The sequence below is a fragment of the Oncorhynchus gorbuscha genome, linkage group LG06 (genome assembly GCF_021184085.1).
Source record: "Oncorhynchus gorbuscha isolate QuinsamMale2020 ecotype Even-year linkage group LG06, OgorEven_v1.0, whole genome shotgun sequence".
In the NCBI taxonomy this organism is placed as follows: Eukaryota; Metazoa; Chordata; class Actinopteri; order Salmoniformes; family Salmonidae; genus Oncorhynchus; species Oncorhynchus gorbuscha.
The window spans coordinates 9326726-9343492 of record NC_060178.1 but is presented as its reverse complement, the minus strand read 5'-3'; positions in this window follow the sequence as shown (position 1 = coordinate 9343492).

The following is a 16767-nucleotide window of genomic DNA, read 5'->3' as shown; positions in this document are numbered from 1 at the left end:
ATGGTTTGTGCTTAAGCAACTACATTTCTCACCCACCATGGCAAATCCCGCGAGATCACATATTGTAGGCTGCCCACATACAATTCATACATAAATATTAGCCGTCTACAAGGTGCCAAATTACCTGCCGTAGGAAGGAAGGAAGGATGGAGAGAAGGCAAGAAGGATAGAGAAGGTGAGGAGGGAAGGAAGGAAGGAAGGAAGGAAGGAAGGAAGGAAGGAAGGAAGGAAGGAAGGAAGGAAGGAAACAAACTCATGAATATCCATGAGTCTTGACGTAGAACCCGTCGGGTGATTGGTTGAGCCTTCTTGAGTGCATGAAGTCACTCTGAGCCCTTACCAAAACATACAACATGGCGGACAATTTCTCTCGCCTTGGATCTGAAACCAGTAGTAACCACCAACTTCAATCAGTTATTATTAGTAACAATTGAAATACGAATCTGACAATCCCGCCGAGGAGGGCATGCTACGGTGTTTGATTCATATCAGACATTTTCTTATGAAACTCGACATGCCAGGGAACATACTGTAGGCTTCCGGAGCCAGCGGGTTAGCTAGTTATTATTCCACCATGGGCAACAACAACTAGTTACCAGTTCGTTTTCAGCTAAATATGTTCCAACTCATAGTTAGTTTATCCAGTGACCACCGCATTTAGCAGAATAGCAACAACTGACGCAACTCTAGCAAGCTGGCTGGCTCGCATGTTAACTCACACTGGCCATGTGTTTGTGGAAAGGTGAAGGGGAAAAAAACTATTCGTTTGCCCCCTTTTTTGCATGATCGGACAGTGAAACTAAAATAGGTTGTTAGCTAGCTGGTGATGGTTTCATTTATTTCCCAATTAATTTGGTGATCAAGCTGAAGCTGTGTTTCACAGCTCGGTCGGTGCTAAACTGCTCATATTTTGCCAGTTCAAAAAAATATATATTTTATTTTTTACCTACCTGACGGCCTGGGAACAGTGGGTTAACTGCCTGTTCAGGGGCAGAACGACAGATTTGTACCTTGTCAGCTCGGGGGTTTGAACTCGCAACCTTCCGGTTATTAGTCCAACGCTCTAACCACTAGGCTACGCTGCCGCCCCATGTCTAGACTAACCACTCAAAACCCACCCACAAGGCCTGAAAACTGTCCCAATATGGGTGGGGGGTTTTGCAGCAAGAGGTGAGGAGGGAGGGAAGGAAGGAAGGAATGTTGCCACATTTATCCAATAAACCTCATTTTCATAACATTACCGAGATAATTAAGAAGGAATATCTACGTAACTAAAGACGTAATGATCAAAATTCGTTTTTCCTTCAAAATAATAATTATTGCGAGCTAGCGTGACTTAATAAACTAATTTGAATAAACTACACTCGCCAGATAATTTTCCATTAATGGATGTCGATGTAACTCGTTTGACTGCTATGATTAAACAATGAGCCGAGGAGGTGTGGTAAATGGCCAATATACCTTGGCAAAGTGCTGTTCTTAGAGTGCCTGGACACAGCCCTTTTGTATATTGGCCATATATCACAAACCCTGAGGTGACTTATTGCTATTATAAACGGGTTACCAACGTAATTAGAGCAGTAAAAATGTTTTGTCATACCCGTGGTATACGGCTGTTAGCCAATCAGCATTCAGGGCTCGAACCACCCAGTTTATATAATTGTAAATAAATCCCTTTTGGCGTGTGCATAACTAAATGCGACTGGAGAGTTTGAGTGATGAAAGTTGGACAGAGGTTCTCGAAATCAGCGCAAGAAACACTTGGATGAACTTTTAATAAGGGCAAATTGTGCCTTATTATGTTCCATATGTTAAGACTACAAGCCATTATAAATGGCCTATTTGAACGATTGACTTGTCAAGATGACCCCACCACAGTCTGAAACGGACACACAGACACCTGGCTAAGCCCTGACCTCAGTTTGCAGTCAGGCTTTACTGGGACTTTTAATCCAATTTCACTGTCAACTCAGCCGTCCAACAGCATTAGTACATGGTGGCAATCATTCTGGAAATGGTTGATCTTATCTTGTGTCTGAATGACCAAAACATTTCTCTCTCCTAGGCTAAATGATAAACACTAGGCCTACTGTAAACCCTTCATGTTAACTTTAAATGACACCTTCCATTGCTTTTTGACCATCCCTGAAAGAATTAGGCCTACAATTAATTGCAAGATCATACAAAGGTAAAGTTGAAAGGCAATGACAGAAAACTTTCAACACAAATGTGGTTCATATGTATACAGTACAAGCATGAATCGATTCATTGCTACCCCATATGTCAGGTAAACCACCAAAAAGAAAGAACCAATTTGTGGTCTGAATGTTGTCCGAGCAGTTCTGCTGCCACCTAATGTACAGATACTGTAGATCAGTGGTGGGGGAAAAAGTCTCAAGTATTAAACTTGAGTAAAAATGTGAAAGCCAGGAGCACACTCCAACACTCAGACATTATTCATTTACAAACAAAGCATTTGTGTTTAGTGAGTCCGCCAGATAAGAGGGACTAGGGATGACCAGAGATGTTCTCTTGACAAAGTGAGTGACCTTTGGACAATTTTCCTGTCAAATTGTAACGAGTACTTTTGGGTGTCAGGGAAAATGTATGGAGTAAAAAATATGTTCCTTTCTTTGGGAATGTAGTGAATTAAAATGTAAATAGTAAAGTACAGATACCCCAAAAAACTACTTAAATAGTACTTTAAAATATTTTTACTTAAATACTTTACACCGCTGCTGTAGATGACCCCGACAAAGATGTACAGTTTATTTAACTAGGCAAGTCAGTTAACAAATTCTTATTTACAATAACGGCCTACCGGGGAACAGTGTGTTAACTGCCTTGTTCAGGGGCAGAACAACAGAATTTAAACCTTGTCAGCTCAGGGATTCAATCCAGCAACCTTTTGCTTACTGGCCCAACGCTCTAACCACTACGCTACCTGCCACCTCTACACTCTAACCACTAGGCTACCTGCCACCTCTACACTCTAACCACCAGGCTACCTGCCACCTCTACACTCTAACCACCAGGCTACCTGCCACCTCTACACTCTAACCACCAGGCTACCTGCCACATCTACACTCTAACCATTAGGCTACCTGCCACCTCTACACTCTAACCACCAGGCTACCTGCCACATCTACACTCTAACCACTAGGCTACCTGCCGCCTCTACGCTCTAACCACTAGGCTACCTGCCGCCTCTACACTCTAACCACTAGACTACCTGCCGCCTCTACGCTCTAACCACCAGGCTACCTGCCACATCTACACTCTAACCACTAGGCTACCTGCCGCCTCTACGCTCTAACCACTAGGCTACCTGCCGCCTCTACACTCTAACCACTAGACTACCTGCCTCCTCTACACTCTAACCACTAGACTACCTGCCGCCTCTACACTCTAACCACTAGACTACCTGCCGCCTCTACGCTCTAACCACTAGACTACCTGCCGCCTCTACACTCTAACCACTAGGCTACCCTGCTGCCCCTACACTCTAACCACTAGGCTACCTGCCGCCTCTACACTCTAACCACTAGGCTACCTGCCACCTCTACACTCTAACCACTAGGCTACCTGCCGCCTCTACACTCTAACCACTACGCTACCTGCCACCTCTACACTCTAACCACTAGGCTACCTGCCACCTCTACACTCTAACCACTAGGCTACCTGCCGCCTCTACACTCTAACCACTAGGCTACCTGCCGCCTCTACACTCTAACCACTAGGCTACCTGCCGCCTCTACACTCTAACCACCAGGCTACCTGCCGCCTCTACACTCTAACCACTACGCTACCTGCCTCCTCTACACTCTAACCACTAGGCTACCTGCCGCCTCTACACTCTAACCACTACGCTACCTGCCTCCTCTACACTCTAACCACTAGGCTACCTGCCGCCTCTACACTCTAACCACTACGCTACCTGCCTCCTCTACACTCTAACCACTAGGCTACCTGCCGCCTCTACACTCTAACCACTACGCTACCTGCCACCTCTACACTCTAACCACTAGGCTACCTGCCACCTCTACACTCTAACCACTAGGCTACCTGCCGCCTCTACACTCTAACCACTAGGCTACCCTGCCACCTCTACACTCTAACCACTAGGCTACCTGCCACCTCTACACTCTAACCACTAGGCTACCTGCCACCTCTACACTCTAACCACTAGGCTACCTGCCACCTCTACACTCTAACCACTAGGCTACCTGCCACCTCTACACTCTAACCACTAGGCTACCTGCCGTCTCTACACTCTAACCACTAGGCTACCCTGCCTCCTCTACACTCTAACCACTAGGCTAACCTGCCTCCTCTACACTCTAACCACTAGGCTACCTGCCACCTCTACACTCTAACCACTAGGCTACCTGCCACCTCTACACTCTAACCACTAGGCTACCTGCCACCTCTACACTGTAACCACTACGCTACCTGCCACCTCTACACTCTAACCACTAGGCTACCTGCCACCTCTACACTCTAACCACTAGGCTACCTGCCACCTCTACACTCTAACCACTAGGCTACCTGCCACCTCTACACTCTAACCACTAGGCTACCTGCCACCTCTACACTCTAACCACTAGGCTACCTGCCGCCTCTACACTCTAACCACTAGGCTACCTGCCACCTCTACACTCTAACCACTAGGCTACCTGCCACCTCTACACTCTAACCACTAGGCTACCTGCCACCTCTACACTCTAACCACTAGGCTACCTGCCACCTCTACACTCTAACCACTAGGCTACCTGCCACCTCTACACTCTAACCACTAGGTCTACCCTGCCACCTCTACACTCTAACCACTAGGCTACCTGCCACCTCTACACTCTAACCACTAGGCTACCTGCCACCTCTACACTCTAACCACTAGGCTACCTGCCACCTCTACACTCTAACCACTAGGCTACCTGCCACCTCTACACTCTAACCACTAGGCTACCTGCCGTCCTCTACACTCTAACCACTAGGCTACCTGCCTCCTCTACACTCTAACCACTAGGCTAACCTGCCTCCTCTACACTCTAACCACTAGGCTACCTGCCACCTCTACACTCTAACCACTAGGCTACCTGCCACCTCTACACTCTAACCACTAGGCTACCTGCCACCTCTACACTGTAACCACTACGCTACCTGCCACCTCTACACTCTAACCACTAGGCTACCTGCCACCTCTACACTCTAACCACTAGGCTACCTGCCACCTCTACACTCTAACCACTAGGCTACCTGCCACCTCTACACTCTAACCACTAGGCTACCTGCCACCTCTACACTCTAACCACTAGGCTACCTGCCACCTCTACACTCTAACCACTAGGCTACCTGCCACCTCTACACTCTAACCACTAGGCTACCTGCCACCCTTTAACCACTAGGCTACCTGCCACCTCTACACTCTAACCACTAGGCTACCTGCCACCTCTACACTCTAACCACTAGGCTACCTGCCACCTCTACACTCTAACCACTAGGCTACCTGCCACCTCTACACTCTAACCACTAGGCTACCTGCCACCTCTACACTCTAACCACTAGGCTACCTGCCACCTCTACACTCTAACCACTAGGCTACCTGCCACCTCTACACTCTAACCACTAGGCTACCTGCCACCTCTACACTCTAACCACTAGGCTACCTGCCACCTCTACACTCTAACCACTAGGCTACCTGCCACCTCTACACTCTAACCACTAGGCTACCTGCCACCTCCACACTCTAACCACTAGGCTACCTGCCACCTCTACACTCTAACCACTAGGCTACCTGCCGCCTCTACACTCTAACCACTAGACTACCTGCCACCTCTACACTCTAACCACTAGACTACCTGCCACCTCTACACTCTAACCACTAGTCTACCCTGCCACCTCTACACTCTAACCACTAGTCTACCCTGCCACCTCTACACTCTAACCACTAGTCTACCCTGCCACCTCTACACTCTAACCACTAGTCTACCCTGCCACCTCTACACTCTAACCACTAGGCTACCTGCCACCTCTACACTCTAACCACTAGGCTACCTGCCACCTCTACACTCTAACCACTAGGCTACCTGCCACCTCTACACTCTAACCACTAGGCTACCTGCCACCTCTACACTCTAACCACTAGGCTACCTGCCACCTCTACACTCTAACCACTAGGCTACCTGCCACCTCTACACTCTAACCACTAGGCTACCTGCCACCTCTACACTCTAACCACTAGGCTACCTGCCACCTCTACACTCTAACCACTAGGCTACCTGCCACCTCTACACTCTAACCACTAGGCTACCTGCCACCTCTACACTCTAACCACTAGGCTACCTGCCACCTCTACACTCTAACCACTAGGCTACCTGCCACCTCTACACTCTAACCACTAGGCTACCTGCCACCTCTACACTCTAACCACTAGGCTACCTGCCACCTCTACACTCTAACCACTAGGCTACCTGCCACCTCTACACTCTAACCACTAGGCTACCTGCCACCTCTACACTCTAACCACTAGGCTACCTGCCACCTCTACACTCTAACCACTAGGCTACCTGCCACCTCTACACTCTAACCACTAGGCTACCTGCCACCTCTACACTCTAACCACTAGGCTACCTGCCACCTCTACACTCTAACCACTAGGCTACCTGCCACCCTTTAACCACTAGGCTACCTGCCACCTCTACACTCTAACCACTAGGCTACCTGCCACCTCTACACTCTAACCACTAGGCTACCTGCCACCTCTACACTCTAACCACTAGGCTACCTGCCACCTCTACACTCTAACCACTAGGCTACCTGCCACCTCTACACTCTAACCACTAGGCTACCTGCCACCTCTACACTCTAACCACTAGGCTACCTGCCACCTCTACACTCTAACCACTAGGCTACCTGCCACCTCTACACTCTAACCACTAGGCTACCTGCCACCTCTACACTCTAACCACTAGGCTACCTGCCACCACTACACTCTAACCACTAGGCTACCTGCCACCTCCACACTCTAACCACTAGGCTACCTGCCACCTCTACACTCTAACCACTAGGCTACCCTGCCGCCTCTACACTCTAACCACTAGACTACCTGCCACCTCTACACTCTAACCACTAGACTACCTGCCACCTCTACACTCTAACCACTAGTCTACCCTGCCAACTCTACACTCTAACCACTAGTCTACCCTGCCACCTCTACACTCTAACCACTAGTCTACCCTGCCACCTCTACACTCTAACCACTAGTCTACCCTGCCACCTCTACACTCTAACCACTAGGCTACCTGCCACCTCTACACTCTAACCACTAGGCTACCTGCCACCTCTACACTCTAACCACTAGGCTACCTGCCACCTCTACACTCTAACCACTAGGCTACCTGCCACCTCTACACTCTAACCACTAGGCTACCTGCCACCTCTACACTCTAACCACTAGGCTACCTGCCACCTCTACACTCTAACCACTAGGCTACCTGCCACCTCTACACTCTAACCACTAGGCTACCTGCCACCTCTACACTCTAACCACTAGGCTACCTGCCACCTCTACACTCTAACCACTAGGCTACCTGCCACCTCTACACTCTAACCACTAGGCTACCTGCCACCTCTACACTCTAACCACTAGGCTACCTGCCACCTCTACACTTAACCACTAGGCTACCTGCCACCTCTACACTCTAACCACTAGGCTACCTGCCACCTCTACACTCTAACCACTAGGCTACCTGCCACCTCTACACTCTAACCACTAGGCTACCTGCCACCCTTTAACCACTAGGCTACCTGCCACCTCTACACTCTAACCACTAGGCTACCTGCCACCTCTACACTCTAACCACTAGGCTACCTGCCACCTCTACACTCTAACCACTAGGCTACCTGCCACCTCTACACTCTAACCACTAGGCTACCTGCCACCTCTACACTCTAACCACTAGGCTACCTGCCACCTCTACACTCTAACCACTAGGCTACCTGCCGCACTGCTGACAGTGTATGATAAATAATACTTCTTGATGTTTTGTTTTTTTAAACAAAAAACCCACTTGTTCTCATTTGAATCTGACGTTTATTGCAACGAGTAGCATCGCAAAAATAAAACGGAAATAGAACTACCAAATCAACTAGTCATTTCTTTTTTTATATATATATATATATATTTTTTTTACATATGAACAAAATAGACTCTCCAATCAATGATACAAATCATGGATGCTATATTAGACAATCAGTGATAAACACAACGAAGAGTAGAAAGAGTAGCTGCTGCCTTGGTATGTTATGGTCTGCCTTGGCAGCAGCTAATGGGGATCCATAATATATACAATACTACTGTATATACTTGTCCAGATATAGTTTTTTTAATGGATCTAATAAAAACTTATTTTAATGTTATGGTAATTACTAATGTATACACATTGTATTAAATATCTAACATTTCGATATGGCTGTGGTCTACTATAGAGTTTCCTTTAAATGACATTTGTCTTCTTTTTTTTATTTAAAGGATCTTTTCAGATAGCGTTCCTTGAATAACGTGTTAGATCAATAAGATACACATCATATCTTATGGGACTTTACTGTTGCGAGTAAAAGTACACACCCTTTGCACAGTCCTTAAAATTACATATCAAATACTTTTCGTTTCTTCCCCCTACCGATCTACACAACTCACTACACAACACTACACACAACCCACTACATAACTTACTATACAACCCACTACACACAACTCACTACACAACCCACTACATAACCTACTACACAACCTACTACACAACCCACGACACAACCTACTATAAAACCCACTACACACAACCCACTACACAACCTACTATAAAACCCACTACATAACCTACTACATAACCCACTACACAGCCCACTACATAACCTACTACACAACCCACTACATAACCTACTACACAACCCACTACATAACCTGCTATAAAACCCACTACATAACCTACTATAAAACCCACTACATAACCTACTATAAAACCCACTACATAACCTACTATAAAACCCACTACATAACCTACTATAAAACCCACTACATAACCTACTACATAACTTACTATACTACACACAACCCACTACATAACCTACTACACAACCCACTACATAACCTACTATAAAACCCACTACATAACCTACTATAAAACCCACTACATAACCTACTATAAAACCCACTACATAACCTACTATAAAACCCACTACATAACCTACTATAAAACCCACTACATAACCTACTATAAAACCCACTACACAACCTACTATAAAACCCACTACACAACCTACTATAAAACCCACTACACAACCTACTATAAAACCCACTACACAACCTACTATAAAACCCACTACATAACTTACTATACAACCCACTACACAACCTACTATAAAACCTACTACACAACCTACTACACAACCCACTACACAACCTACTATAAAACCCACTACACAACCTACTATAAAACCCACTACATAACTTACTACACAACCTACTATAAAACCCACTACACAACCTACTATAAAACCCACTACATAAACTACTACACAACCTACTATAAAACCCACTACACAACCTACTATAAAACCCACTACATAACCTACTACACAACCCACTACACAACCTACTATAAAACCCACTACAAAACCCACTATAAAACCCACTACATAACCTACTACACAACCCACTACACAACCTACTATATAACCCACTACATAACCTACTGTACAACCCACTACATAACCTACTACACAACCTACTACATAACCCACTACATAACCTACTATACAACCCACTACACACAACACAGTGTTTTTAGCATTACAATTTCTGTTAATGTACCACATACAAACACAACTCTAACTCAGAGATAGGTATTCAGAAGACTTAGAGGAAACTCTGCCATTTTACCTGGGCTTTGCTCCTTTCATATTTATTTTGATCCTGACACACTCCCAAGTCCCTGCCGGTGACAAGCATACCCATAACATGATGCAGCCACCACAATATTGCAAGATAACATGATGCTGCCACCAAAATACTTGAACATATAGAGGATTTCACTTTGTATTCTGTTTTATTGGATTTGACCCAACCCTGTAGTTTGAATCTTTTTTTTAGTAGTATTTAAAAATACAAATAAATATTTTTAATTTACCGTGTTACTTAACTGCGTTTTTGCAAAGGTTTGAATATTGCTGTTCGTCAATGACTCCCAACCACATATACTGAGCTTGAGCTGAGCAATTTTGACAAACACAATGGATAAATGTGGCCAAGAGTTGTGCAAAGTTGGTAGAATCTAATTCACAATGATTCACAGCTGTAATGGCTGCCAAAGGTGCTTTTTTAATATTTTTTTTATTAACTTGGAACATGATTTCAAATTTTTCCTTCACTTTAGAAATGTGGAATAGGTTGTGCACATCGGTAGGAAAGAAATCTAATTTTATAAAATGTTTAGATTTTCTTTTAAGGCAACAAAATGTGAAGCCTGTGCAAGGGGTGTGTAGACGTTCACTAAGCTCTGTATGCGTTCCTCCACAATATATATTACATATTTAAATGTCAACCCTCCACATATATAATACCATATGCATAGAACATTCCGGATTCACATCTGCATACAATATACAGGTGTAGGATCTTAAGTTGATCACCTTGTTGTTGCAGAACATGTCGTGCTCAGCAGGAAATGCAAACTTGGATTGTATTCAAGGTTTAAAAAGGCTTCCACTTAAAAATGTCAGACTTAATTTGCCCTAACTAAAAATGTATCAACCGATACAAAAATATCCATTAATTATAATCCACACAATAATAAAAATGTCCTATTGCTGCATGATTAGTTTCCTGCTGTGAGAAACTGGGAAAATTAAGATCCTAAACCTGTAGAGACATCACATTCCCGTGACATAAACTTTCCCTCCACTCTATAGCACCCACCCTCTTTCGGGGTCTGAGGGGAGGGTTCATCTCCCTGGACACCATGTCTGTCAGCCCCACAGGGCCAATGGGTTGTATAAACCCAGACACAGTGGCTACGCCTTCCTTTGATGTCAACCAACGAGACCAGAAATGTGTATTCTGTGCCTCGAGGGCAAAGCCTTCCCACAAAACCAGTGTTAACCATCATGCATCACTGGAGCTCCTGCATGTCTGCATATTCTACCACCGCTCTCCTCTCTCAGACTTCTCAGTCTCTGTTCACACTTTATGTAGTGTCATCTAGTATGGAAAGGAGGCAACAATGGCTCTCCCGACTGAAGAGTGAATTCGGCAACAGCCCCTTGGTCTCCAACGTGGCTTTCGGCTTCATCCTGATGGGCTTGGAGAAGCTGGTTGAGCTGGAGTTCGAGTGTCCGTGCGACCCCAAATGGAACGGGCTGTTTTCTTCCGCCTTCTTCGTCATTCCAGCTATCATGGCCTTCATGCTGATGCTAATCATCCAGGACTGCAGGTACGACCTGAGCGGCTGCCCCAGGACAGTGTCCATCTCCAGCCTGGTTCCGCCCATCGTCTGGCTGATCCTGCTCTTCCTGGATGGACAGTACTTTGCGTGCGCGCTAACAGACTGGAACGGCAGGTTTGTGATTGTTGACAAGGCGGCTCCTCAGAAGTGGTGTGAGCCCCCGCGTGACGATGGCACGCTGCAGGATCTCATGGTGCACTCTCAGGAATTATTTGTGGAGTCTCAGGTGAGGAAAACACACTGGGATCAGTATCCCGGATCAAGATTATGCCTTGTCCTGGACTAAAACACACTATCAATGGAAATGTTTCAATGACAAGGATTTTTAGTCCAGGACTATGCTTAATCTGGGTCTGGTAAACCGGCCCCTGATTTGTATTGTTGGTGTCTGTGCCATTAAGAAAAGTAAAGTATATCATAAACTATAAAAAAATGTTGTTTATGATGAATAGATCTTTTTTGTTGTTGTAATGTGTGTCTATACTGAACAGGCTTATTCTTCCTTGACCCTTGTACATGTGGGGTGGTAGGTAGCATAGAGGTGTGCCAGACAACTGGAGGCTCGCCGGTTCGATTCCCAGGTCCAACGGGAAACATTTCCTACATATTGTTTCCTGACATTGTGCCCATGAGCAATGCACTTAGGCATTGCTCCAGGGTCGAAGCACTGCGGTTGACCCTGTGTTTTCATCCCATCTGTATGTGTGTCTTGGTTTTCCTGGGGGGGTTGACTTGTAAGCAAGAAAACACATTTCTGTTTTCCAAGTAGCACACGGGATACAAACCCAGGTCTCCCACAGGAGCAACCAACGTCTTAGACCAATAGGAAATGAACTGTTGGGCACTGGGCAGACACTGGTTTTGAAGTTCGCAGGCAGAGTTACTTCATCACGTGACCATAAAAATAGCAAAAAAATTAACTAGGGAAGTCAGTAAAGAAAAAATTCATATTTACTATGACGGCCTACCCTGGCAACGCTGGGACAATTGTGCACCACCCTATGGGACTCCCAATCACGGCTAGTTGTGATACAGCCTGGATTCAAACCAGGGTGTCAGGGTCTGTACGTCCAGCAGAGATGACGCCTGAACCCTAGCAGAGATGCAGTGTTTTAGACCGCTGAACCAGGGTCTGTAGTGATGCCTCTAGCAGAGATGCAGTGTTTTAGACCGCTAAGCCACTCGGGAGGCCCCCTGACCGACTCATGTCCACTACATCCACAAGATGTATTTTCTTCTAATGAAGTCTTCTTCTCCTTCTAGGTTATTGGTATTGCTCTGTTGATATTCATCTGTGTGGGACTCATAGTGTACGTGATCAGAGAGAGCTGCCAGCAGGAAGAGGAACTGCAGGAAGTCAACAACACTTACGAGATGTATGAGATGACATGACTTCGACAACATCGTTAAGCCAAAACCTGTTTTTTGAAGCTAAGGGGAAGAGAATTCATAATGTTTTCTCTACAAATGCCTCAAGACAGCAAGACCTTGTTTCTCCAGCAACTTCTAAAGGGAAGGGAACACTGCCCGTACCTCCCTCTCCAACCAAGGTGCATGAACAGAGGTGCAAACTGGAGGAGAGGAGGAAATTCGCCAACTCTTGGCGATAGAAATGCTTGTTCTTGTTAAAAACCAACATGTAGCCTTCTTCAGGGTCCAGTGACTTTTACCTTTCCTGCAAAATGTACATGAATGTTATACGTTTGGAAATGATACTTTTCTGATGAACAGTTTATCGTAGCGGGGGGGGGGTATTTTTGTAGGTCTATCTGCGCTTTAGAAATGTTCTCTGTAGGTGTCAAAATGTGTCCCAATTTTTGTAAATATTAAAATGTGTTAAGGTATGGTCACGTTTGTATGTAAGGTAGTTATAGCGACTAATAAAATATTTTTTCCTAATTTTTTGCGATAGATTTGGTCAGGTTGCGTTGACATCAAATAGCCCAGCTATCATTTGTACTCAACAATCAAATAGGAGCTTTTACAAACATCGGTACAAATGATGTGTTTATTCAATTGGGTGACGTCTGTACCTCTCTTTGCCAAACAGCAGATGGACTCACACACGCTATCTGGCACAACTTCTGAGACCCAGCAGGAGCTGTGGACATAAATATCGACTCCCAGTTTTAACCCCAACCCTGGTTACTGGGCTGTCTAATGTGTCAGCTCTTGTATTGAGCTTTGGTTACATTGTGGACCAGGACAAGGGTACAAAGTAACAAAGGCCATTTTACTTTTGCGTGAGTTAGTCCCTGTGTTCAATGGATTATGACGATTTAGCAGGTTATCATTGGTCCCAGCACAGAATATCCGGCATGGAACTGACTCGGTGCTGTGGGAGTCAAAGGTCAGGGAGTACCTCGTTACTCAGTTTCTGATTGGCTCAGTCCAGGGACTAATGTCTGGAGTGATAGACACTGCATCCTGCCTTTTGTCGACTGGGGCAGTTTGTTATCAACCTGCCCCAGTAAGGATAGAATTGTTAGGGTTCAAATATGAATAGAAACATAATGAGTAGTAAACACATCCGACCTGATCCCAGATCTGTGCTTGTCTTTCCAACTATTAAAGACCCATATAAGTTGTCAAGACAACACAAACAGATCTGGGACCAGGCTACGTACTATTCTAAAAACATAATAACAAAGTAACTTACAAAGGAAGAGGAAGCCCATTACTTCTGAAGCAGCCATAGGGTTTCAATGATCCTCGCAGCAGAAGATAACTTTCCATTTACAGTGACAGAATGTCGGCCAATCATGATTGATACAACGAATGAGGTCATCATGACATTTTCCCTCCTCTATGTCACTGTCTGTATGCAGTATACTGCATTAGAATTTTTTTTAAATCCATGTTCAAGAAAATTGAGAATGACGCATTATATACGAAAATATATATTTTGATATTGATAAAATATTCATTTTATGGATAAAATATGAATGGTATTGATCATTTGCTGATTGATCAATGAATATATTCATATCTCAAAACATGACTTAATCACTTCACTTTAATCCTACAAAATGCAAAACCCATTTTACGTCTGCCAGGCAAGCCAGGGTTACGAGCAACACCCACATCAGCAGAGTCGCTTCCTGTGTAGCTCAGTTGGTAGAGCATGGCGTTTGTAACGGCAGGGTAGTGGGTTCGATCCCCGGGACCACCCATACGTAGAATGTATGCACGCATGACTGTAAGTCGCTTTGGATAAAAGCGTCTGCTAAATGGCATATATTATTATTATTATTATTATTATTATTATTATTATTATTATTATTATTATTATTATTATTATTATTATTATTATTATTATATTATTATTATTATTATTATTATTATTATTATTATTATTATTATTATATTATTATTATTATTATTATTATTATTATTATTATTATTATTATTATTATTATATTATTATTATATTATTATTATTATTATTATTATTATTATTATTATTATATTATTATTATTATTATTATTATTATTATTATTATATTATTATTATTATTATTATTATATTATTATTATATTATTATTATTATTATTATTATTATTATTATTATATTATTATTATTATTATTATTATTATTATTATTATTATATTATTATTATTATTATTATTATTATTATTATATTATATCAGCTGAAGTGGGACACAATCCAGGACATTTTATGGGAGTTTGTCCTCAGGTGACGAGCTCCTTTATGTCTCTTAACAAAGTCGATTCGGAAACACTGGGTTGCAAGAGGTTGCAAGATCAAATCCCCTGAGCTGACAAGGTAAAAATCTGTCGTTCTGCCCCTGAACAAGGCAGTTAACCCACTGTTTCTAGGCCGTCATTGAAAATAAGAATTTGTTCTTAACTGACTTGCCTAGTTAAATAAAATAAATCATGACCAAAGTCCTCCAGGTCCTGTGGAAGAGGAACCCACCCATATTCGGCATGAGTCAGAAATCTACTTCCTGGAAGGCGGCGTTCGTAATCGACGTCAGGGCTGATGTAACACTGGACTGCCGGTTTGTACCAGGTTCTGGTAAATGGAGTACAGTGCCTTCAGAAAGTATTCAGTGCCTTCAGAAAGTATTCAGGGCCTTCAGAAAGTATTCAGTCAGTGCCTTCAGAAAGTATTCAGTCAGTGCCTTCAGAAAGTATTCAGTCAGTGCCTTCAGAAAGTATTCAGTGCCTTCAGAAAGTATTCAGTGCCTTCAGAAAGTATTCAGTCAGTGCCTTCAGAAAGTATTCAGTCAGTGCCTTCAGAAAGTATTCAGTGCCTTCAGAAAGTATTCAGTCAGTGCCTTCAGAAAGTATTCAGTGCCTTCAGGAAGTATTCAGTGCCTTCAGAAAGTATTCAGTCAGTGCCTTCAGAAAGTATTCAGGGCCTTCAGAAAGTATTCAGTGCCTTCAGAAAGTATTCAGTGCCTTCAGAAAGTATTCAGTGCCTTCAGAAAGTATTCAGTGCCTTCATAAAGTATTCAGTCAGTGCCTTCAGAAAGTATTCAGTCAGTGCCTTCAGAAAGTATTCAGTGCCTTCAGAAAGTATTCAGTGCCTTCAGAAAGTATTCAGTGCCTTCATAAAGTATTCAGTCAGTGCCTTCATAAAGTATTCAGTCAGTGCCTTCATAAAGTATTCAGTCAGTGCCTTCATAAAGTATTCAGTCAGTGCCTTCATAAAGTATTCAGTGCCTTCAGAAAGTATTCACACCCATTCACTTTTTCTACATTTTGTTGTTGGAGATGTTTGCCACTGGCCTACACACAATACCCCATAATATCAAAGTGTTTTATTTTATCAACAATTTTTTGTTACAAATGAATGAAAAGTTTAAATGTCTTGGGTCAATAACTATTCAACCCTGTTGTTATTTGTATTTATTTATTTAACCTTTCTTTAACTTGGCAAGTCAGTTAAGAACAAATGATTGTTTACAATGACGGCCTACCAAAAGGCAGAAGGCCTCCTGCGGGGACGGGGGCTGGGATTAAAAATGTAAAATAACATAAATATAGGACAAAACACACATCACGACAACAGAGACAACACAACACTACATAAAGAGAGACCTAAGACAACAACATAGCAAGGCAGCAACACATGATAACACAACACAGCATGGTAGCAACACAACATGACAACAACATGGTAGCAACACAACATGGTAGCAGCACAACATGACAACAACATGGCATTAACACAACATGGTAGCAGCACAAAACATGGTACAAACATTCTTGGGTAAGCCTAAATAAGTTCAGGA